The sequence below is a fragment of the Tamandua tetradactyla genome, chromosome 13 (assembly GCF_023851605.1).
Source record: "Tamandua tetradactyla isolate mTamTet1 chromosome 13, mTamTet1.pri, whole genome shotgun sequence".
NCBI lineage: Eukaryota > Metazoa > Chordata > Mammalia > Pilosa > Myrmecophagidae > Tamandua > Tamandua tetradactyla.
Genome location: NC_135339.1, coordinates 11,089,929 through 11,113,520, shown reverse-complemented (window position 1 = coordinate 11,113,520; position 23,592 = coordinate 11,089,929). Strand labels below are relative to the sequence as shown.

General features: G+C 41.7%; 2 long non-coding RNA genes across 7 annotated transcripts in view; one reads left to right on the top strand and one right to left on the bottom strand.

The window, feature by feature from the left end:
- Positions 1-913: 913 nt before the first annotated feature.
- On the bottom strand, positions 914-2,624 carry LOC143653019 (uncharacterized). The gene is made up of 3 exons (XR_013161023.1): positions 2,421-2,624; positions 1,497-1,544; positions 914-994 (listed from the first exon to the last, which is right to left on the bottom strand). It is a non-coding gene; the product is annotated as an uncharacterized LOC143653019 (long non-coding RNA).
- The window catches only part of LOC143653016 (uncharacterized), a 127,253-nt gene continuing 105,596 nt past the window's right edge, over positions 1,936-23,592 (top strand). For 5 of the 6 annotated variants that reach the window (XR_013161021.1, XR_013161020.1, XR_013161018.1 and 2 more), the window contains exons 1-3: positions 1,936-2,092; positions 13,801-13,940; positions 14,283-14,404. This is a non-coding gene — a long non-coding RNA (uncharacterized LOC143653016). Of the gene's footprint in view, positions 2,093-13,800; positions 13,941-14,282; positions 14,405-16,677; positions 16,809-23,592 lie in introns of those variants that run through there. The other variant, XR_013161019.1, reaches the window with a different exon arrangement.

Genomic DNA, 23,592 nt, shown 5'->3' with positions numbered 1-23,592 from the left:
GGACAAGACAAACCAGTTCATGCTCTCATAGAGAGAGCATTCTGTTTGGAGGGACAGACAATTAATATGTCCACAAATACATAGATATGACTGCCAGTTAAAATAACTGATAAAGAAGTGTGGCACAGCCTGAGAGGACGATTCAGGTTGAGAATTTGGGGGAGGTTCCTCTGAGGCTATTACATTTGGGCAGAGGGCTAAATGAAGTGAGGAAATGAGATGAGTAAGGAGCGGAAATCACACATGTGGCCTGTCAGAAAATCCTGTTGGTTCTTCCTTCCAAACATATCCAGAATCCAGCCACTTTTTACCACCTCCACTGCTAACTCTCTGGACAAAGTCACCATTACTTGTCGTGGGTTACACAATGGCTTCTGTATGTATATCTCCTTGCTTTACTCCACTTCCCAACATACAGAATATATTTCCAACATAGACGAGAGAGTACATCTTTAAAAGTCAGAACATGTCATTCCTGTGCTGAAAATCCCAAATGACTATCCATTACATCTGAAGTCAAACCCCAAGTTCTTACCAAGGCCTAAAAGCCCTCTATCAGCTAGCTTTGCTTCCTGTGGATCCATGAACAAGGATGAGTACAATGCGTGATACGGATATGGCCCTATACCCCCATTGCCTTCCTAAACCCTGTGGAAATAGAGATTCTTTTGCTTCCATTGTCTGTTCTCTGGGCCCCTTGTTGACTCTAGACAGATTCAATGAGTCTGGAATCAGTGTGGGCAGTAATGAGAGCTTAGAACTAAGAAGGACTACTGTCTTCTAGTCTCCTTCTTGGAAAACAAAGGGACAATTTGGTAAATGTCAAGGGTTCAAACCTAGTGTATTAGGAAGGCTAAACACACAGACCCCAAATCTCAATGGTTTAAACCAAAAAAAAAAAGGTTTATTTGAGGCTTATATGAAGTCCAGGGGTGAGTGAGAGGGGGTGTCTCATCTAATTCTGACATCCTTAAGGTCCAGAGATCCTCTCCATCTGGTAGGTTGAAGAAGAAAGAGAAAAATCATGACATATAGCATGGGATATTTTGAGGGGCCTTTAGTAGCATCCATCACCTCCCTACCTACAATCCACTGGCCAGAGCTGGTTATATAACCAACCTAGATACATAAGGGCAGGGAGATCTTTTTTGCCTATGTATCCAGGAGGAGGAATCAGGTTTGATGAGGATTTGGTGAGATTCTGCCGCACCTGGGAGAGCTGGAGCCTGAGACATGAATTGGGTCAAGATGTTGACTTAGTAGGTAGTCCAGGTACAGACACAGGAAATCATGGTATTTTGTGCATTTGAAAACTGTTCTTTTTTACCTGAACATAGGGTATTTCTGGGAGCCTGGCAAGGAGTTAAAACTTGAAGGACACATGGGGGCCAGGCCTCCGGGGCTTTCCATGTTATGCTGTTTGAATTTTGTCTTATGGTGAATGGGAGAAGGGCATTGAGAGACTATAAATAAAGCATTGTCATGTTTAGATTTACATTTTGGAAAGCCACCTGGGATAGAGGACAAAGCCTCATTCCAGCCACCTGGAATGGAGGAAACAAACACCAATCTGGAGCTTTTTCTTCTAATAGTCCTTTTCTCAGGCATTTTCAAACTTGGCATATAATAGGAACTGTATTTTACAACTTGACTCAGGATTCATATACTTGTGTATGTACATGTATACTTTAAATGGGTATACATATACAAAAATAAATGTGTGCCTGTTTGAAGCTATTATGTACCCCAGAAAAGCCGTCCTTTAATCTTCATTCAGTATTGTTGGGTGGGACCTTTCTGATTGTTTCCATGGAGCCATCCATTGTGGCTGGTAACTTTTGATTAGATGGTTTCCATGGAGGTATGGCTCCACCCATTCAAGGTGGGGCTACTTACTGGAGTTCTTTAAGAGGGAACCATTTTGGAAAAAGCTTTAGAGCCACCAAAGCCACCAGAACCGACAGAGGCAACTGAACGGACAGATCCCCTGGGAAGCCACTGAAGATTTTTGGAGAGAAAGCTAGTAGACGTCGCCATATGCCTTTCCATTTGAGAGAGAAACCCTGAACTTCATCAGCCTTATTGAACCAAGGTAAATCACATTCTGGCAGCTTGCAAACTAGAACAATGTGTTAACAATTTATGGCATTTTCTGTTCTAGTCTACTTCATTTTATAAAATGTTGGTTGTCATGCATTAAATTGAGTTGTTCAGCCTCTAATAAGTTGTGGCCTACATTTTGAAAACCCATTGCCTCCTCTCACTGAAAGATATTATTCTACAACTAGCCTCTGAGGCCAAAATCTGGGCATCATATCAGAAACATCAATTACCCCCACCACCTTGTCTTAATTTGCCAGAGCTACTATAACAAATTCCATAAACTGGTTGGCTTAAACAAGAGGAATTTATTGTCTCACTGTTTTGAAAGCTTGAATTCCACAATCAAGGTATGATTTCTCTGAAGCCAGCAGCATTCTGGTGGTGACTTGCCGGCAGTTCATCTCTGCCTCCATTTCCTTCCATGGTTCCTGCTAGTCTTGCTCAGTCATCTGTGGCTCATCTCATTATAAAGACTTATTGGATTAAGTCATATTGGATTAAGCCTACCTGGATTCAATTTGGCCTTTCAAGTTCTTACTTATATATGAGTCCACACTCACAGGTTTGGGGGGTTAGTAGGTTAGGACTTGAACATGTCTTTGTGGGGGCCATAATTCCATCTACTACACACACCATACACTCGGTTAATCATGACATTTTTATGGCCTATATTTTAAAATACCTTTCACCTGATTTTCACTCGCACATTGCTTAAATGAGGTGGTTTTTTTTTTCTTGTGCAACATAGGAGCTCTCTGAGATTCTTTCATGGGGTCCATGAGTTGAAAACTGTTCTCATAATAATACTAAGATATTGGTTGAGCTTTTCACTTTAATTCTCTCAAAGATTTACATGGAGTGTTCCCGGGGCTAGACAATGAGTGCTGACATCAGTTGCTGTGATGACTAATGGAACGGATGCCCATGCATTCTTGCGCTTTATTTTGTTTTTCAATTTTAATTTCCTATAAGCTAAATATTGATAGATATGACCTTCTTAATCAAAACCTCAAAAAATTTGGAGTGTAATTGGTTCCTGAGACAGAGGAGTTTAAGAACCCCCAGTTTAAAGCTTCATACTTTTGTATTTCCATTACCACTGTTAATAACTGGGAACCATTTGGTGGTCTTAGGTACCTCTGAACAAACATCTTGGCAGATTATGTGGTCCTCTGCAATAATATTTCCTTTTTTAATTATAGTGAGGATGTCTTCACTCTAATTCCTGCCACACCAATGCCAAATCTGCCAAGATTCTCAGTTTCTTGAACCAATGTTAGACCCTCAGGACTCCATCTTCCAGGCCTTTAAATGGAACATGCAATGGCTCTGTCTTTGGACCTGTTTGTACTCTATTAGTTCTCATTCAAACCATGACTTTAAACACTATCTATGGTGTTTTGGTTTGTTAAAGCTGCCAGAATGCAATATACTAGAAACGGCACAACTTTTAAAAACGGGATTTGTTAAGTTGCAAATTTACAGTTCTAAGGCCATGAAAATGTCCAGATTAAGACACTAATAAAAGGTTACCTTCATTTAAGAAAGGCTGATGCCATCTGGAACACTCTGTCAGTGGGAAAAGCATACTGCTGGTGCCTACTGAGGTCTTTGTCTTCTGGATGCCTTTCTCAGCTGGATAGGCACAGGGTAATGTTTGCTAGCTATTGCTCCTCATTTCTTACTTGCCTGGGGACATTTTCCTTCTGCATCTCCAAAGTTCTCTGGCTGTGTGGACTCTGTTGGCTCTGAAGCTTTTTCCAAAATGGTTCCCTCTTAAAGGGTTCCAGTAAGTGACCCCACCTTGAATGAGTAGAGACACATCTCCATGGAAACCATCTGATCAAAAGATACCACCCACAACTGGGTGGATCACATCTCCATGGAAACAACTTAATAAAAAAGATCACACTCAACAATATTGACAAGGATTAAAGAACATGAATTTTCTAAGGTACATGATAGTTTTAAACTGGCACATATGGTCTAACAGTTTATATCGGACCAAATATTTCTTATTAAGGTTACATTCTAGGGTTTGTGCAATTGGAAGAGTCCAAGAACCCAGTACTGCCAAAGTCATAAAATATACTCTATACAAAACATTCCCTGTTTTTAATTTCAAAATAACCTTGTGAGGGCATATCAACCATGCCTGGTAAGGTGATATTACAGAGAAGGTGTTTGGATCTCAGGAGAGGAAATTGGGGCCAGGACTCCAAGGAAATCACATGATTGTAACACAGGGCTCTCTGGTCTACCTAGAGGTCCTCAACATGCTCCATCACCTGAACTTCCCAACTTCGTCTGACTCAGAACTGAGGACACTCTCCAGTCTTGTTTTATTCTAAGGCTGAGATAAAAGTCATTCCCAATGGCTGGATATATGTGCAATTAGATAAAGAGGCAGACTGGAATTACTGGGGCCACAGAAGCAGCACTTATCTGATAAGAAGGGGCAAGAACAGAACAAGGCATGTCAGTAATTCCAGAGGACATGGTAACCAGTAGGAAACTGAAATAGGCTCTCAGGCATAGGGAGGAGAGAGAGATAAGTTAGGGACCCAGCTTTTGAGAACACAAGCAGTAGCCCAGGTACAGAGTGCAGTGGTGAAAACATCCACGTTGACTTGATACTGAAAACCTTAAAGCATTTGATACTCTACTCAATTAAGTTTTCAGGGTACACATTGATGGGACCAGGTCTTACAGCTGCTAGTCCCCCTGTTTTAGATGTCAGTCTTAGGAAGGTCATTCCAGAGGACAGGAGCCAAGAAAGAAAATGCCTCTCATTTTCTTTCTTCGCGTGAGGCCTTGTACACAGTGCTGCACAAGAATGTTCTCATCGATTCTTCAAATAGCCTGTTAGGGAGAAGTTATTATCCCTATTTTAAAGGTGGGGAAGTTGAGATTCAGTGACATCGATCAAATCAGTCAGTCACGCAGCCAGTGAAATGTAGAGCCAGAGCTGACAACGAGTCCTTCTGAATTCAAAGCCCATGCTCTGAAATATAGCACTGTATCCTCAACCATAATTCCTGGGGCTGGAGGAACACTCTGTATCGAAGCCAGGAGGCAGTGAGCAACCCAAGAACAGGAACCACACTGCTTTCCTCTGTGTGTCATTAACATCTGGCATAGCACTGGGTACTTTGCAGATGCTTAGTGAAAATGTGCTGAACTGAAATGGACTGATCTCATCTTTAATCTCTCAAGTACTTAAAGAAACAAACATGACAGTAATTTTGAAGATGAAATCCCCCCACCCCCCACCCCAAATCTGGGTTCATCGCTTCGAGCGCTTAGGCACAGACACACCAAACAGGCTGTGGAGGAAAAGGTTTATTTGCACCGGTGGAAGGGCAGGGAAAATTCCCAAATCTGCCTCCCTGTAGTGATTTTTCACGATGCTTTTATACATGTTAAAGAAAGAAAGTTAATCATCTTGGGTAACATGTAACAGGGGTCTGGAAAACATCATTAGTTCCTTATCTCAGTTATTTACTATGTCTTTTAGGATTACATTCTCCAAGATACAAGGTGCATGGTGCCTCCACATCTGGGGCGAGAGATGAGAGAACAAACAGCAGTGATTAATGTATAGCTTAATTGGTGTCTATTCACGTCAGGATGCATACTCCACATATTGCTTCTCTGTGAGACACAAACTTAAATACACAGCTTGCTTACAGTTTCAAAATTACATTTAAAATGCTAAACACTACCATCTAAGGCTCTAGTATTTTGGTAATGGGTAGTAGAGGCTTCTGCCTCCATTCTTTATCACTTTTTACCCCAGTGAACCCCGATTTCCAGTATTATCTTGCATTTTACACTTTATATACCTCCAGCCATCAGCCCCAAAGCAATACAACTCAGAGGGACAGGGTTACCTCCTGTTCTTGGAAAATCTCCAGCTTTGTGTTCACAATAACTGATATTTCCCTGAGCATCAAAGTCCATTGTCATCGTGACTATGACACATCCACGTGCCCCTCCTGCTGGGCTGTGGGTCCTTAAAGGCACAGGATGCCTTGAGGACAAGGCCATGGTTAGATCGTGGGAGCTCCGTTTTCTTCACTGAAACAGAGTTTGCTGCTGGAAAGAAGCTACACTTGCCCTTTAATATTCATGATCAGCCACAAGGCATCCCTCTTCTAACTTAGGGGAAGAAAAGGAACAGTCTTATGGAATCCCATGTGCATTAAAGAGAATCTTCCATGTTGCTGTGATAATGCCCACAAGTGACCCACACAAAACATCAAGTCTTGTCCCGGGTCAAGAGCAAATGAACCAATATAAGCTGTTCATCTGTCCGAGCCTGGGGGAATGTGAGTAGCCTGATGCTGCGCCCTTGAGCTGTGATTTACGATGGCCAAGGACATCGCATCATGTCTGGGATTCCAAGGCCTTCATGCCACCTTCTCCCTCCCCATTTGTACTCATCTATGGCAGGGGCTGAGGAGGTGGGAGATGTCTTTTTCACTCACAGGGGTTTGAAGGTGCCTTGCATCTTTCCTGGAGGGCTCCACACCATTCTATCCTAATGAGTAAGATACAGTTCTCCAAAGCCCAAGCTTCACAACTGGTGGTTCTCAAAGCGTGGCCTAATCAGCATCAGCATGCCATGACAACTTGTTAGTAAGGCAAATTCTCAGGCTCCCACTCCAGATCTATTGAATCAGAAGCCCTGGGTGTGGGACCCAATAGCTTGCATTTTAACAAGACTTCCAGGTGATTATGATGCACATTAAGATTTGAGAACCACTGTTTTAAACCCTGAAAGAAACTCATTTGCTCCATGGAAAAGTCCATAATAAGAAGAGATGCTGGCATTAGATTTTGCACCGGTCTCTCTTCACCAGTTGTTACCACTTAGCCTAGTCAAATCCTGTGTTCAAACTTCCTTCAGTTCTCCAGATTTTGTAAACTGAGCTTTTGCTCTTGATGCTTTGTCAGCTTTATGTTTCTTTGACAGGTGATTTCTTATCATTATAGATGACTTCACTTTATTTATAGGTCCCCAATAGTGTATAAAGATGAGGAACTAGTCTTTGATACAGGATGAGGGGAATTAGTTTAGGCATAGGGGCAGAACTCAAAGCAGCTACTGACAGGTGATGAAGGAAAATGGTCCAGCCTGGGTTTGAACTAGTTTCCTTGCTTTGAGATGGGGGTGGGAGTGGGGGAAGGGGGCTTGGGAGGATGGGGAGATGGAATGTGCATTCAGGGTCAGCATGAGGCTGAGTCTAAAAGCGGATAGCTGCACCCACCCAGGGTGAGGACAAGTAAAGCTGCCAGTCCTGGGGGTGTGGGCTCCTGGAGCAAAGTTGCCTGGGCAGAGTGGCACAGTGAGTGTCATTCCGGAGACTGGAACCTCAGAGAGGGCAACAAAGATGTTGAGCTGGGGTGGCTCTCCCAGGAAGATGGAGGTGAGTAGTTGCAGAGCTGGAAGTGACGGGGAAGGAAAGGATATGCAGAAAGAGCAGTAGTACCTAGGAGCAGATAGGACAAGATTTGCTCAGGCTGGCTCTGCGGAAGGCTGCATTAAAGAGCCTTTTGGTTCTCTTGTTAAGGGTTCTGTTGGGGACGAGAGTACTGTGATAGGGGTCACTGGGTGGGTGTCTCTGTGGAAGGTGAGTGAGAGGTACCCAGATTCTGGAGGGAAGGATACATGTTTTAAAAGATACAATGAATGTGCTAATACTGGAGTTGGAAAAAGTAATTTTTCATTTCACCGTCTAAGACTCGATACTCACTATATGCCAAGCACTATGTCTTTTCAGGACCTAGCAACCAAGAGTTATATTTCTGATTTCTCTGTGTAGTTCTAATATAGCTTTACTGCACACACACACACACACATACACACACACACACATGCACACATACATGCCCCACCTCCTAATTCATGGATCAGGTCTTATTAGTGTATGTAAATTGCTGTTGTATAAGGTACCTCTGGTCAAGCTGAGGTTTCCCTAGAAGCAAATAGAGACCTTGCTTTCTGTGTCTTGTACAGAGTATTTCTGGCAATTTATAAGAAATGACATTATGTTCTTTTGGGCAAGATATTTGCACTCCTTGGAGGAAAAATCATTATAAACAAAACATTATCCTAGAACAGCACTATTTGGTTTTATTTTTCTGTTTTTTCCCTTCTCCACAATGTCTGGCTCTGCCAACACATTTCCAGGAGCTCTCTGCCCAGCTCTAGCGGAGGTCTTTGGGCTCTAGCTGTTCTCCATCCCCTTCTGGTGCCTTCTACCATCATTCAGATTCAGACCTGGGCTATTCTAAGGACAGGCGGTGGAGGAAAGTGAGGAGAAAAAAGGATCATTAAGGGCATTCTTTGCAACAATTGAGAGCGAGAGGGCCAGTTGGCTTGGATAAGTGTGCTCTTGAAAATCTGGGTGGTTTGTTAAGAATGCTATGTCAGCTTCAAAAGCTTGAGGAAGTTTGATTTTCTGATCAAAATATGTAGGCAGTGATCGATCATGATTGTGATCTGAAAATAACTGAATTTTAGAAGCAAAGGGAAGATCAAAAGCTAATCACTCCAAATTCCATAAAGACCTTGTCGAAGGACATAAAGAGGGGATATTAAATTAGAATTGGGACTAGTAATAGTATTATGAACTTCTGTTAATCAGAATAAATCTGAAGTCAGCAGATATTCCAAACTGCTTCAGACTTTATACTGAACCCATTTGTCGTTGTGGGCAACCCCTGGGGGGGGGTGCCATCTGGTGATAATAAATAGCCCCTTTTATTTTAGAGCATGTGATACAAGTAGAGCTGCATAGTTAGTGCTGGGATTCTTTCCCATTTCTTTATTTAATGTGTGGAATTTATGTAAGTTTACTATTCATTCACATTTCTAATGTGGACGCTCTGAAGGACATATCTAGTTCTGAGCGATGCCAGTGGTAAGAATACCCAGATGCATTAGGACTCCACTTGTGGATGTTTTCTGGGACTGACAGGGGACTTCTGTAGGTTACAAGAGGCCCCTAGCAGGCTGTGGATCTTTTCACAGGCCCCTCTAAGGATCTGTGTCTCTCCATCAGTGGTGGGTGGGTGGTTTATGTTTTATTCTGGTTTTTTTTCTGTTTTTTTCCATATGTCTCTTGATGACGACGCTGCTCCATATTGTGGGATGTGCTTTGTTTTGGGAACTGCGGACTTAAATTAGGAGGAGATTTTAAAAGATGACCCAATGTGGAGAAGCCGCTTAACGATCATAAACCTTTGTCAAAATGTTGCTTTGCATCTAGGCTTGAAACTGCACAATGCCTACAGCTATGTTTCCAGAGGGTACCGCATGAACAATTAAACCAAGAATATGGGGACCAAACTGCTGTTAGGTTATCTTTGTGTTGCCTGGAGCCACAGTTAGCACAGAATTTTCACAGTATTCTACTGCAGTAAAAAGAGGAAGTGCTATTTTATTTGCATACCTTTGTCCAAGAGAGTTGTGGGTGTGTTGGTTTTAAAACAGTTCTGTACCTTCTTTGATGATCTTCGCATAGAGGTGGGCATATGTCCCATTCCTGTGAATCTAGATGGGCTCGAGACTGCTTCAACCAGGTGAATATGACAGAAAGGAGGCTGTGAGCCTTCTGAGGGTAAGTGATAATGGTCTTGCAGCTTCTGCCTTATTTTCTGGAACACTAATTCTTGGAGCCCTGAGCTGCCTTGTAACAAGTCTAACCACCCCCTAGTCTGCTGTGATGGAAAGACCACAGGTAGGCCCTGTTGAGCTACACCTCCCGCCCTATGTGTGGAGAAACCTCCAGATGATACCACCTCCAGCCATTTGAATCAACCCCACCCATTCACGTCTTCCCAAAAGGGGCTCTGATATTAAGGAGCAGGCGCCAACCAGCTCTGCTGACCTGGTCCACATTTACAACCCACAGAATCTGAGAGCATAATAAATTAGCTATTGTTTTATGCCAGAAAACTTTAGGCTATTGTGTAGTTGGATATACTCAGAGCAGTTGGGAAGGATGGAATTTGCACAACAGTCAGTCTCGTTTTGTATTCCAGAGAGTAAGGCAAAGCAAAGCATTCTAGTCTCTTGGGGTGGGGGTGTAATAAATATATACTGTAGTCATGAGTAAGTATGTCTTCACTTACAGGCAACTGTGTGTCACTTAGGGGGCATATCCCCAGGGAAATAGTCACCCTGGTTGGCAACTTGCCAAGTGGCCTGACCTTAGCAAAACCATGCATCTTCTCATGATCTTTTTGCAGAACATCAAGTCGTCCAATTCCCATTGTGCCCCTCACTTTGTCAGTGATAACGGGTATATTAGTCAGCATTCATTAGTTTTATAGAGGGGATTTAAACTAGGTAAGTAGGTTGTAATATATGTATCTGTTACCACAACAGTGCTGTATAGCAGACCCCCACTCCCATCCAGTATTAGCAGCTTAATATATTTATCTCACAAGCTAGGGCTAGGGAAGAGAAGTATTGAGGTTACTAGAATTGCACTAGTACCTTGGATGAGGGGCCTTTGCATGGCCGGTACTTGAGCTGTGCAGGGGTTTTCCATGCTACTGATGCTCAGGCTTATGGTGTCAGCACTTTGGGCCAGGTGTTTCAACCAACAAGGAGGTGTTGATAGGATGGGGCATGCCTGGAGCTGGGACTGCCCAGAGATGCTGGTGGCTGAAGTTATACCTGCCTGCTGCTGCTGCCAGAGCTGGAAGCAGGGGGATCCCTTTCTCCCTTCCACTTGCCTTCTAACCTCCTGCTAGTACCTCCATTGGCCAAACCTCTTAGGAAGATAGTTGTCATGGGTTTCTGAGAAATGTAGTTCCCAGCTCTATAGTCACAGAACAGATGAGGGATGATGTGAGAGCTGAGAATCAGTAGACAAATAACTGATGTAGCCAGGAAACTTAATCTCTGGAATCTTCAAGAACACGGCCCAAAGAAATGTCCACATATCACGATGCCTTAGTACTCTTTGTTGGGTGAAAATTAAAAGAACCCAAACCCAAATTAGCTTAAGCAGGAAACAAATTTTTGGGTCCTATACCTGAAGAATCCAAAAGTAGCCAGGTTCAGGCATGGTATTAAATGATGTCATCGGGACCTGATCCTTCTTCACCTCTCACCGTGCTTTTCTTGGCCATTTCTATTGTCATATAATATAAGGATCTCCTTATATTATAGCAAGATTCCTCCTAGTAGTTTTAGATTTACAACTTCACAGCTAAAAAATGTAACAGAAATGGGGATCTTTCCTTGCCATTTCAATCACTCCACACTGTATCCCTGGGTCAGCTCTGATTGATTTTAATGTGTCATGTTCAAATTGAGCTGAGTCCAAGCACACAATCTGGCTCAAGTTCAAGGATTGGCAATAATGTCAACTTGGACTCGGTTCAAATGTTCTTTACTGGGCTTTACCTCCTAAGCATCAAGGAAGCAGTGCAGGAACACATGTGTAGATGAGACGTGTGGATGAGGCTCCACATTACCTTTCTGGATTTGCTCAAAGGCAGACCCGAAGTCTCAGCCATCCATATGGAGGGGATGTTTAAAAGTCAGAGAGTCACATGCCTTTTGTATCCCAGCCACTTCAACACCCAGAAACAACTTCCACTATGATTCAAGGCTATGCAGAAGGCAATGATCTAAGCATAATGTCCATGGACCTTGAAATTCTTGTTATATTAACACTTGATTAGTCTCCCTGTTCCTGTGTTAAATCATGGAGCCTAGAATTTTCTAATATATCTATTTAAGGTCTTCCCATGGGCAGGCCTGGCCATGGTTTACCCATTCTCTTTACCAGTTATATCCAGGACAATTTGATAGTCTGATTGTATGGACAAGGGCCACATTCCCATTTTTGGATCTGGGATAAGATTAGCCCAACCCAAGGTGAGGCAAAGGGTACCCAAAAGAAAAGGCTGGGTGGGTACTGTTATCAGAAGAAGAGAGCTTGAGGATTAGGGAGCCAAAATCAATATATATTTACTAGAGAGGTTTCATCTTATTCTGTGCACAGGAGATTCTGAACCTAGGTCCCTGCTCATCCTCCTCAACTTGTATTCGGTGTAAGTTCAGACCTTCAATACTTTCTTTCTAGCTCTGGCTGTTCCCAACACCCAGTATGGGCCATCTTTTCCCACTGACATGTACTTCTCAGTGATTGTTGTCAACACACCTCTGAATGCCATGTCTGCATCTCTGGTCATTCATCGTTCTTCCATACTTGGCTGCTGTCCACTCATCCCCAGTATCTGCTGCCCTAGCAATGCCTTTCTGAGCATAAGGATGCTTTTCCACATCAGTTGCCTATCTAGCAGGGTTCTGAGTTCTTTCCAACCTCTGTGTTTTCCAAGATGCAATCCATTCTGTTTCTCTGCAGTTGGGGAGTTCTCCATAGCCAAGAATTACTTTTTGTTAAATCATCCCTTCCAAATGTTTTCTCTACAACCACTGTAATGAACCGACAGATGGGTGTCTGATCTTCAGGAGATATAATGAAGATTTATTTTCTAAACTGTTAGGACAAGCCAAGGTTATCATACAAAAAAATGCACTGTGAACTGCACACAATTCAACCAAAAATGCCAATTTCACTTGATAGAACAATTTCCTCCAGATCATGTTGATAATATAGATTTACTTTCACGTACAGAGCTTATATCATTGTGCTGATGGTATTGCTGATAAATACTAATTTTTGAGAAAACTGGAATTTTCATGACTTCCGTAAATCTTATCATATTCAGAATACCATTTTAAATATGTTAACTTGGATCAGGTAAGGATTCTGGTCATTTGATTATCTGATGGGCCCTTCAGAAAGAAATATTAGTACCTCATTTGCATAATCAGAAGAAAAAATATCCACATCTACAAAATCATCGATGCACATATTTTAAACTTAGGTCCAATTTATGCTTGACTATAGATAATGGAGGTCTGGAGTTAGAGATGTTACTGTAGCTCCTGTGACAATGAGCAAATGATCCTGCCGCAGGTAACCAGTTACTCTTCCTAGTATCTAACTACTAAGCCTGTCACTTGCCTTTCTAAGGGACTCTATTTTCTTACTCATACTGCAGTTTCCTCCCCTGTGCTTCTACTAAAAGAGTATTACTTAAGAATTTTCTCACAGGTTGAATCTAGATGTATTACCACAGATTCTTTTTCCTTTTTTTTTTTAAAGAAAAAACCAGTAAAGGGCAAATATAACACAAATTAATACCATATAATAATTGGCCTCTCTTGGTCTGCAATCTACACTGAAGCTGAAGTCCCATTGCTCAGTGCCTAACAATTCAAACTGAATGCCGTGTGAATGAATTGGCTCTACACTGGGAGAGAACAGGGCAAGCAAACCATAAAAAAATAAAATGTACTAAACCACCAACTGACATCATGAAAATAAGACACTGGCTGGCCAAAAACCACAGTGTATCAATTAGCAGGATCTTAGCAGTTGGCAGCGAGAACTCTTGGTTCTGGAAACAGAATGTTACATGTTTTATGTACTTATATAATATTTCCTTTGTATTGAAAGAAGGTATAAAACACCTGCAATACGTATTGGAAAAGCTCAGAGTTGCATCAACTCAGTTTGAAGCTTCCATCAATTAAATTTGGCTCAACACAATGACTGCCATTATCATCTAACATGTCCATCCATTTGCTTTTCTCTACAGCTCTCCATAGAGGCATCAAGGACACAACTTTTCCCCCTACCTGATGGAAAGATAAGATGAGAAGAGATTCTGACTGCCTGGTTATTTCAAATGGAACATCACAAAATGGCTGAAATTTGGTGTGATCGTGGGAGACAGATGTAGGTGATAGCTGTTTTATTTGTTAGTTCTCCCAGAGTTGAGAGAGTCAGAGGAAGAAGTTCATAATAGCCAGATACACATGGTACCAACCTTGTGTAGTTTGGTAATTGGAGGTAATGTGGGATGAAAACTCTGGCTTTGGCATTTACTAGTTTGTCACCCTTGGGAAAGGTCTTTAGCTTCTCCCATTTCAGTTTCCTCATTTGGGAAATGGCAAGAAAACATTATAGCTTTATAGTTATTATATATTCATTATGAAAATAAGAGTTAATAGATGTGAGCAGCTCAGTCCCATTCTTGGCATACAGTAGGTGTCGCTAAATGGTGTTATTCCTTTACAGTCATGGTAAACCCAGCTGTTCCCCAAGGGCTGATTGTTTGCTCAGCACACGTAAAACTACATCTCACAGTGGTGTTTTGTGTCCCGGAAACTCAAAATAAAGAGGTCTGGATGTCCGTCAAGGTGAGTTTTGATCTGAGACACCATTATTTTCACCTTTGTCCAATTTGTAATCAAGCGGATCTTTTGCTCTGTTTGGCTTTTCGAAAACTATTGGATCTTCCTGAGCTTCCATTTCTCTGTAGTAAAGTGGACAGAATCTTGGTTTTCTGGTGTTGCTGTGAAGATTGAATAAGATAATTTGCATAAGGTATGTTGAATAGTAACTGAAACTTCTAGAATAAACGTCATAGTTAATAAGTCAGCAAATATTGTCTCCTTTCTATTGCGTTAAATGGCAAGAGTGATCCATACTCTAAAGGGAGACCCTAAGCATGCCCCCTAGGTGTATAAACCCTAATTCCCTCTCCTAAGTAAACAGGAAGCTGTTTTTGCATAATCTCATCATCCACATTTATTAATATATGGTTCAGGAAGAAAAATAATATGGAAGATAAAGTTAAAGACATTTAACCACCCCATTAGCATTATTCGTTGATGCTAATTTCCTTGACTTGGGCTTTGATAACAGTCTCAGAATTTTATGAATTTATTTTAACCATTGTACACCGTCTACATCCTTACGAATTAGAAAGGGAGGAAGTGGGAGAAGGGGAACGATTAATCCAACACTAACTGGTATATGGATGGCTAAAAGAAACCAGTCAACACTTCTACAAACCTGCAACCCACTTGAACTTTTCCACTTGTATTAGTTTCCTTTGCAGCTGCAGCAATTGCCACAAATTCAATGGCCCTTCTGGTTTAGTCTTTCACAGTATTTTGATCAGAGTTTAACACAGATTTCACTGGGCTACACCGAAGACAGCATCAGAGCTGTGTTAGTTTCTGGAGACTCTAGGGTAGATTCCTTTCCTTGCTCATTTGAGTTGTTGGCAAAATTCAGTTCTTTGTTATGTAGGAATGAGGCTCCTGTCAGCTATGAGCTCTTCCCATCTTTTAGAGGCCCTCCCATTTTCCACATGTGGCTTGCTTCCTCTATCTTCAACGGCAGCACATCTTTCTCACAGAGCAGCTCTCTGATGCCCCCTCTTTCTTCTTTCATCTTCCACTTTTAAGGACTCATATTGTTAGATTTGGTCTACCATATAATAGAGGGTAATCAACCGTTCCCAAGGATCTTAAACTTTAAAAGAAGTCTCTTTTGCTATGTAAGTGACGTATTCACAGGTTTTTAGGGATTAAGATATGGACATTTTTGGAGTGGGATGAAGGCATTCTGTAGTTATGATTCTGCCTATCAAGCCTTTGGATTGACCTGGGTAGGAAGGGACATTAAACTGGAGTCTCTCCATTACATTGATTTTGCTATACGTGACTCAAACATTCTTGGGAAAAACATAGCAGATTAAGAATCTGTAACATGTAACAGATTAAGAGGTTTAAAAGCTAAAAAACAGCAACAGACTTTCTAGTACCTTGTTACAGGGCCTGTTAAATACAGTTGAGAATATTCTTTAAGGAATTTTTGACAGATTGGTAAATTACAACCTACACCTACACAGCCTTAATTAATTTTGTCATATTTCCAATTCACGCAGTTTGCCTGAGTTTCTTTCCTTCCCATTTGTCTAGTGGCTCTGGGTTTAGTAACTTTTTTGAGAAAATTAAGGCAAAGCAGAGAGGCAGCTAGGTATTGGTGTTTTTTCTTTTTTCTTTTTTTTTTTCATTCATGCTGTGATTTTCAGCTGAGTTCCTCAAGGCACAGAAAAACGAAATGAATTGTGTTAACCTAGAATCATAACATGGAACAATAATGTGGGACAATACCATGGTGAATAACATAAGCTAAGTGGTTCTTAAATCCCTTAAGTGATTCATAAACTTAGTCTCATGGGTGTTTCATTGGGTTGGAATGGCACTGACTGGGAACCTTTTCCTTTATCTATGAGGCCTAATGAGCAGACTGGGAGATGGTAATATTGTAAAAGTGTTTCTCAACATTCTCACATTAAGATCATCTAAGGAACTTAATGAAAATGCTAATATCTGGATCTCAACCCCAGAGATCCTAATTTAATAAGTCTAAGATTTCTTCTTTCTTTTAGCAGATCCCAGGTCATTCTAATGTTCAGCCAGGGTTGAGAACCGCTGCATCTGGTAAACTTCCATGACATTTATGATAGTTATGGAAAATCCCTGTGACCAGGCATCCAGAGGCTCTCAATGGCAGGGATATAGCAGCAGAGTTGACTGAGCTGAAGTTCCAAGATGTAGCTGATTTGGGCTGGGCTTCTGTATTCCTGACATCCCTGTTTTCTTACCTTTCCAACCAGATGGCGATGACGTTTCATGACTTTGGCCACAGATCAAAATTGATTTCTACTTCCAAGGAGCTTCGATACCAGAGGTTCCTTGTGGTAGATTGAAGTATGAACCCTGATGAAATGCATGTTCTTAATCTTAATCTTACCTGTGTTCCTGTGAGTGTGAACACATGTACAAATAGGACCTTTTGAATACATGATTTTGGTTAAGGTGTGGCTCAACTGAATCAGGGTGGGTCTTAATCTATATTACTGGAAGCATTTTAAAAAGAAGACACTTGGAAGCCAGGAGTCAGAGATGGCCACAGTCAGAGACTGGAAGTCAGTGAAACTGGAAGAGCAGATACAAGAGAAAGGGATAACCATGTGACAGGAGGCAAAGATGTAAGCCAAGGAGCCTGAAGGATTGCAGCAAGTCAGCAGTAGAAATTTTGCTGTGCTCATGCCTTGATCTTGGATATCTAGTCTTCCAAACCATGAATCGACATATTCCTGAATTTTTCACAGCAGCTTGGTGAACTAAGGCACCCCTTCATTTATTTCTAGGAGGAAGAATTCCCCTTCTTCTGTATTTTAGAGTCTTAAGGCCATCCCGTTATGGGAGTAAGTTAAAGAGGTAAGCTAACTCTGAACACCATGGTAAAGAGCTCCCCAAGTTCACAGCTTCATTCCCTAGTTTGTCTTTCTAGTGCCAGAAGTCATTATCCTCAAGATCTAGGTGGTCTTTCAGGGTCTGAGGCTCTTTCATCCTTCTGTGTCACATGGTCCCTCCATTGGGTCATTTCTTCTCATCCTGATTGCAAGGGCTAACCCATGCCCCCAGCTTTGGAGAAGATTTGGTTTCTGTATCACGGCATATTCACATGGTCATCTGTGATGTTATGTGGTCTCTGTAGGGCTGCTCATGCTACTGTGAAAAGGTTATAGATCTTCATGAGCATTTCAGTAGCCAAGCCCTTTTTAAGAAAAGTGTTTATCTTTTAACTCTCTTATTTCTTTTCTTATTTTTGGATGTTCAAACCCACTTTTGTTCTTTACTGTCTATAGAAGTTAATATGAGTTCTACTGAGGTTGAGAGCAAAGCAAATGTACGTGTCACTGCTTCCACTAATATTACCTCCAGCCAACATTGAGCCACAATTGCTGGTGTATTTATACTCTTATCCTTTTTCTACCCTGCAAGTCATGCAATATGAGATCAGAGTTCAGATAACAATAGCGTTTTTCCCACTAAAGAGATAGGTGTGAAACAATGAGAGGGGATCTGCTAGAATAGCATTGCATGCTGTGGCTCTCCTAAATAATAAATGTTAAAGTCCTAGGAGCAGAATCTGAGAAAATATAGGTGGCAGTATATCCTGGGAATTATGGCCTTTCCATATAATCCATCAGTTTAGGAATATCCTTCAAGTGACATTTAATGGTACCAAACTCTGTAGAACAGAAGGGACACCCTGGTTGGCTGATAGGATTGCACTTGACTGATGACTGGATTCCTGAATCCTTGACTCAGATCTAGGGCTGGTTGAATTTGAAATAGGAAGGAATATTTAATTCTTTTTCTTGTGCTGAATGGATTCCATCTTGGCCCTGTATAATAAGGCAAAGTATAATCTCACCATTTTGAATATATAGCATTCTTTGAATCCTAGCCCTTATTTACAGTGTTTGCCTCATCAGGTACTAGATTTTCCAGAATTCACTAGCAACATCAATTTCCTTTACCCACAGTTTTGTTTCAATATTTCTTGGAATTTGTATGTTTTTACCTGTATATTTAAAATACTTGTCTACATGATGGGAAATTTGATTACTTTCAGCTTATTTTACAGAGCACCATTGTCTGTGGAAAGAGTTGGACTGTTTCCCAGTTTTCTGGTTGAACTCAGTTCTCTGTGTCAAGCAAGAAATGGTAGAGAAGGCACCTACATATTTTCTTCCTATATATTTGAAGATGGTCTTCTTTCATAACATTAAAGTGGGATTTTGTTTTGATGGAAGCCTTAGTAGGGTATTTCCAAGTCAGCATTATCTACATCAAAATTAGAGTCCATTTTTCTCAGAGCCTAGCATTGGTCTCTATTGACTCCATTTATGGAGTTTCATTATCATTTTCCGCTTCTTTTCTCATCTGTATTTCTATAAGAATGTGGAACAGACTGCTTTGGGAGCTGCTGCCAGCCATCGTTTAGAACCAGAAGTCTTGAAGGCTGTTTATCATTTCTCCTTAATACAAGCCACCTGCCTCAAATTCGCCTTGCTTATTTGCTTCTACTTGCTTCTGATTTTTGCATGGTGGAAATGCCATAATTCTTGTGGTTTATGTGAACTGTGATTCTTGATGATTGAAATGCTTTCCTTCTTAGGAAGGCCACAAAGACAAAGAATCTGTTTCTCTCAAAACAAAAGACAATACAAAAGATCCTCAGGGTTATTCTTCAACCAATAAAGACCATCTGGTTCATTCATAATCCAGAGCTGTTCTGAGGACCGTAATGATGCTGAAGGATGATAGATGCATCTTTATCTGTCTCATGAATGAATAGGGAGTCCCCTGGAGATATGCGACCTCAGAGGGCATGAAAAATTCAGGCTCCTTGCAATTCTTGTATGGCCCAGGGTACCACACAAAGGTGGAGATGTTGCTTATTTCCTTAAGTGGTTCCTGTGTGAAAGGGGTAACAAGTCTCCAAGCTTGAGAATTTTTTTTTTTTATCTAGGCAAGGGAGAGTCTGGGCTTTTTGAGGATAGAGAGTATCCATCTCTATTGAGACAGAGAAAGAATAAAATTATCGCTCATGGTGAAGAGGTATGATGGAATCTGGGGGTGGAGGGTGGTTTTTCCATAGCAAACAAATGGGAAAATGAAAAATAGATAAGAAGGAGGAAGGGAGTATGAGAAGCGGAGGAGGGGCTTACCGTGATAATGGGAGAAGGATGTGGGTTTGGGAAAGGTTATCTGGGCAGGGTGGTGGGAGATGATGTAAAGATAGGAGGAGAATGTGAATGAGTGGGGGTGGGGAGGACAGTGCAAAAGGTGTGAGGATAGAGAGGAGGACAGGAGCTGAACCTCAGGACCAAAAGAGATTTCACAATAGTGAGGAAGGCATGAAAATGGTTGGTGAGCACAGAGATAAAATGACTCATGAATGAAACTGGCATTACAAGAAGCTTCATGAGTTAAGGGCATAATCAGCATGCAGGTGATATGGTAATAAGGTGAGGGAAAAGATACTGATAATTTGAAAAATCAAAGAAAATCTTAATTACACTGCTATGGATAAACTGTGATGAAAAATAGTTATCTTCCTGTTCTTTGGCCCAGTTCCCTGTTTGGAAGTTCTGAGGCTAAAGTGGGCTTATAAGGGAGGTAGTTGGATCTTTGCCACGAGATGTTGTCTAGGAAGAGATGAGCTGTCACTTGGTCATTATGGCCAGAAATACTGAGTTGGGTATCCCGGTCTGAGGGTTCTTCGTCACATGTGATAAACTCACAGGACCTCAGGGGTCATACCATCACACTTGGGGATTCGTCTTCAGAGGTGTTTGCTCCACTCCTTGTGTTCTAGGTCAAGTGGAGGTCCTTTATATAACTCACACTCTGGTGCTAAACTACCCTCTCTTCTCACCCAAGATCTGGGAAAAGTCTGACCTACTCTGCCTTCATTAAAACATCTCTTTCTCTACCCTGTTCATAGCCCAATTGAAGATTCCATGCCTGTGGTCTGAGATGGATCTTCTGCTCTTTCCCGGGGCCACTGGCTGCCTATACCAATAGCTCCATCCTTCAGAAAATCAGAGCCACTTTCTTGTTCAGGGAGAGATGGATAACCTAAATGCCAGATGCTATCTGAGACTATTCTTTTCTTGTGCCACTATCTGTACCTCTTCCCCACCCTGCCCCACCTGACCAATCTGCAATGTTTAAAACACAATAGGCCAAGAAAGAATTTGCATGGGATCCAATTCTGACTTTGCTTTCTATACCAAAATATAGTCTGGAGAAAGGCTCAGAGTCATATTTCACCAGTGTCTCATACTAAATTAATTAGAGACAGCTGTAATTCATCATACTTTCAATTAACAATTAATCCTGTTCAAGAAAGACAAGTGTTTTATTGAGACCAAGAAACAACATGGATCATTTGTAGTTTGGCTTTTTCTCTTCAGGCCATAGGGAAGGAATTTATGGGCTACAGATTGCATGAACTAGCTTGGCTTTGGAAAATGCAAATCCACCTGGACACAATATCAGAATGATATCCTGGAACCAGAAAGGCTCTGGATCTGGCGCACAGGGAACTGAGCATTTAGGTGTGCTCCTTTTATGCCCGGGGAGGAAGGTCTCACACAGAGCCTGTGTGTTGTTCCACAGAGCTCTCAAAATTCAAGGACTCCACCCCCTCGGCAAACACAGGGCCAAGGAAAGTTCTGCTCTGGAAAAAAGGAGGCAGTGAGAGAGGAGCGGAAGCAACAAGCTCCTCTGCGGCTCCACTGATGCACTATTGTTGCTAAACAGCATGGTCTTCACAGAGATGCTTCAAACAGCACAGAAAGTTCTCTGGTTCTGAATCAGACTGATTGCATTTAGTCATTTTTTATATTTGGCTTTGGGGAAGTTGGGCAGGCATTCCAGGCAGGCAGGATGGCAGCGAGTGACCACTGAGAACTTCTCTTATGGAGGATGTCTTTTGACTTCGTGGAGCCCATATCCCATTTCCAATTCCTGCTGGAACTCCATATCCCCAGACTTACCTTTTCTCCAGGGTTGGGATCTGAGTGCCTTGAGTCTATCAGTGTATCCTATATTTGGGACCTTGTAACATGTTCAGGGAACCAAAAATGAGCCAAGGAAACCTCAGGGGATGCTCACAGATAGACCCTCTATTCTTTGCTCTGTTAGTAGAGTAGTAAAGAGTATACTGCTATTGCTATATAATGCTATTGTTACTACTAACTACTGCTACTACTATTACTACTACTGCCAACACATTAACACTGCTAACACTTGTAGAGCTCTTATCAGATGATGGACACAGTTCTGAATGTTTTACATATATAAACTCTAAATATACTCACAGCAACCTATGGAACAAATACCATTATTGTCTCCATTTTTCCCTGAAGAGAACATTAAAACTAGATCAGTGAGTAGCTTGCCAGCATCACACAGATATGAAGCAGGGGATTCAGAAATTAAATCTACATGTAACCATTATATCATGTAAAGCATGTCACTGCAAATGACATGAAGAAGGTCTGAAGCTGCTGAGAGACCACTGTGATGAACTCAGGGAGGGAATGGATTTAGAAGAATCCAGAGGTAATATCAGGAGGCTCAAGTATCAAGTTCTTCCTACAGCCATAAATGTCTAAGTCTGGGTTTAAAAGTTATATGAATCAATAAACTTCCTCTATTGCTTGTGCCATTTTGGAGTGGGCTTTCTCTTCCTTTCAATAGAAAGAATACTGTTGCTGAGTTTGGCACCAGGAAATAGGAGTTGAAGGTGTCAGACCCTGAGATGCAGAGTTCAGAAAAAGAAAGAAAAAGTGTCTTGGTTTGAACCATATTTAGATGACATGCAATTACATTTTGCCTATGCCTGGAATTATGGTTAGAGCTAAAATTAAAGGGAGAACCCCAAAGGGAGCACATGACTCATTGGAAGCTAGCAGGTGCCACTGGAATCTTACAATTGCTGCTTATCTTGGCAAAGCATAGGGGGTGTGTAGCTTGGGCTAATAAGAAAGACCTTAACTAACAGAATCTCAGTGCACAATCCTTTCCTGGTCCTAATTACCGCCTTCCTCTTAGTCTCTTCGGCTTAGTCCGCCATGCCACCTCCTCATTCATCTCTTTCCTTTCCTCCTCCTTCTTGACTTTTCTTCTGTCCTTCTTACTACTTCTAGCTTTCTTCTTGGAGGAAAATCTAGGCCTCGTGGGATTTGTGGGGCATTTGAGGATCCGTCTTCAGAATAGATCCCAGTTCCAGCTTTATCTCCCAAAATCTCTGGCCCCTTCTTCGCAAAGTGGCATTTCCCCTTTCTGTTGGAAGTCTCTTAATTTGCCAATACTGTTATGACTAATAGGACACAAAGGGTTGGCTTAAGCAGCAAGAATTTATTGACTTACAGTTTGAAGACTTGGAAGTCCAAAGTAAAGATGTCAGCAAGGCTATGCTTGCATTGGGATTGACAGAATTCCGGTGGTGGCAATCCTCCATCCCATGCCAGTCTTTCTCTGCTCTCTGCTTTCCTCTGACTGACTGCATCTAAAATTCCTCTTTATAAGGCCTCCAGTTTTGTAGATTAAGGCTCATCCAGACTCAGCTTGGACATACCACAACAAAAATAACATCTTCAAAAGGTCCTGTTTGCAAATGGGTCCTCAGGCACAGAATGTGGACAAAGACTTAAGTCTCTTGTGGAGGGTATAAATCCATCCTCAAAAGGAGGTTTGGGGGAAACAGGGATTTTAGGCAATCCCATCCCCTTCCCCTGAGGCAGGCACTTGTTCCATGAAGAGTCAGAGATGAGAACACAGCTCTGATGCCCCAACCTGATCTCACACGTACCAGTGAAGCATGATCTTGATCTCAGTCACCAAGAGAAATGGGACAGATGGGTTTTGGAACACAGCAGTGATATGAAGGTGAAATGAATTATATTTATTACTATGTGTATGATGTAAGTGCTTTAATGTTTCTCATTTTCGGGAAGGAAAAGGCGAGAAGGAGAGGGAATGGGAGGGGAGGGAGAGAGACAGAGACAGAGACAGACAGACAGACAGATTGAAAGAGAGAGAAAGAGCACTGTTGATTTAAATAGGAAATAAATTGCAGAGCAAAGATTCAAACCCAAGTGTACCTTAAACTCTACTTTCGGCTCTGGGGCCATTTTCTCCAGAAAGCAGCATTTGAAAGT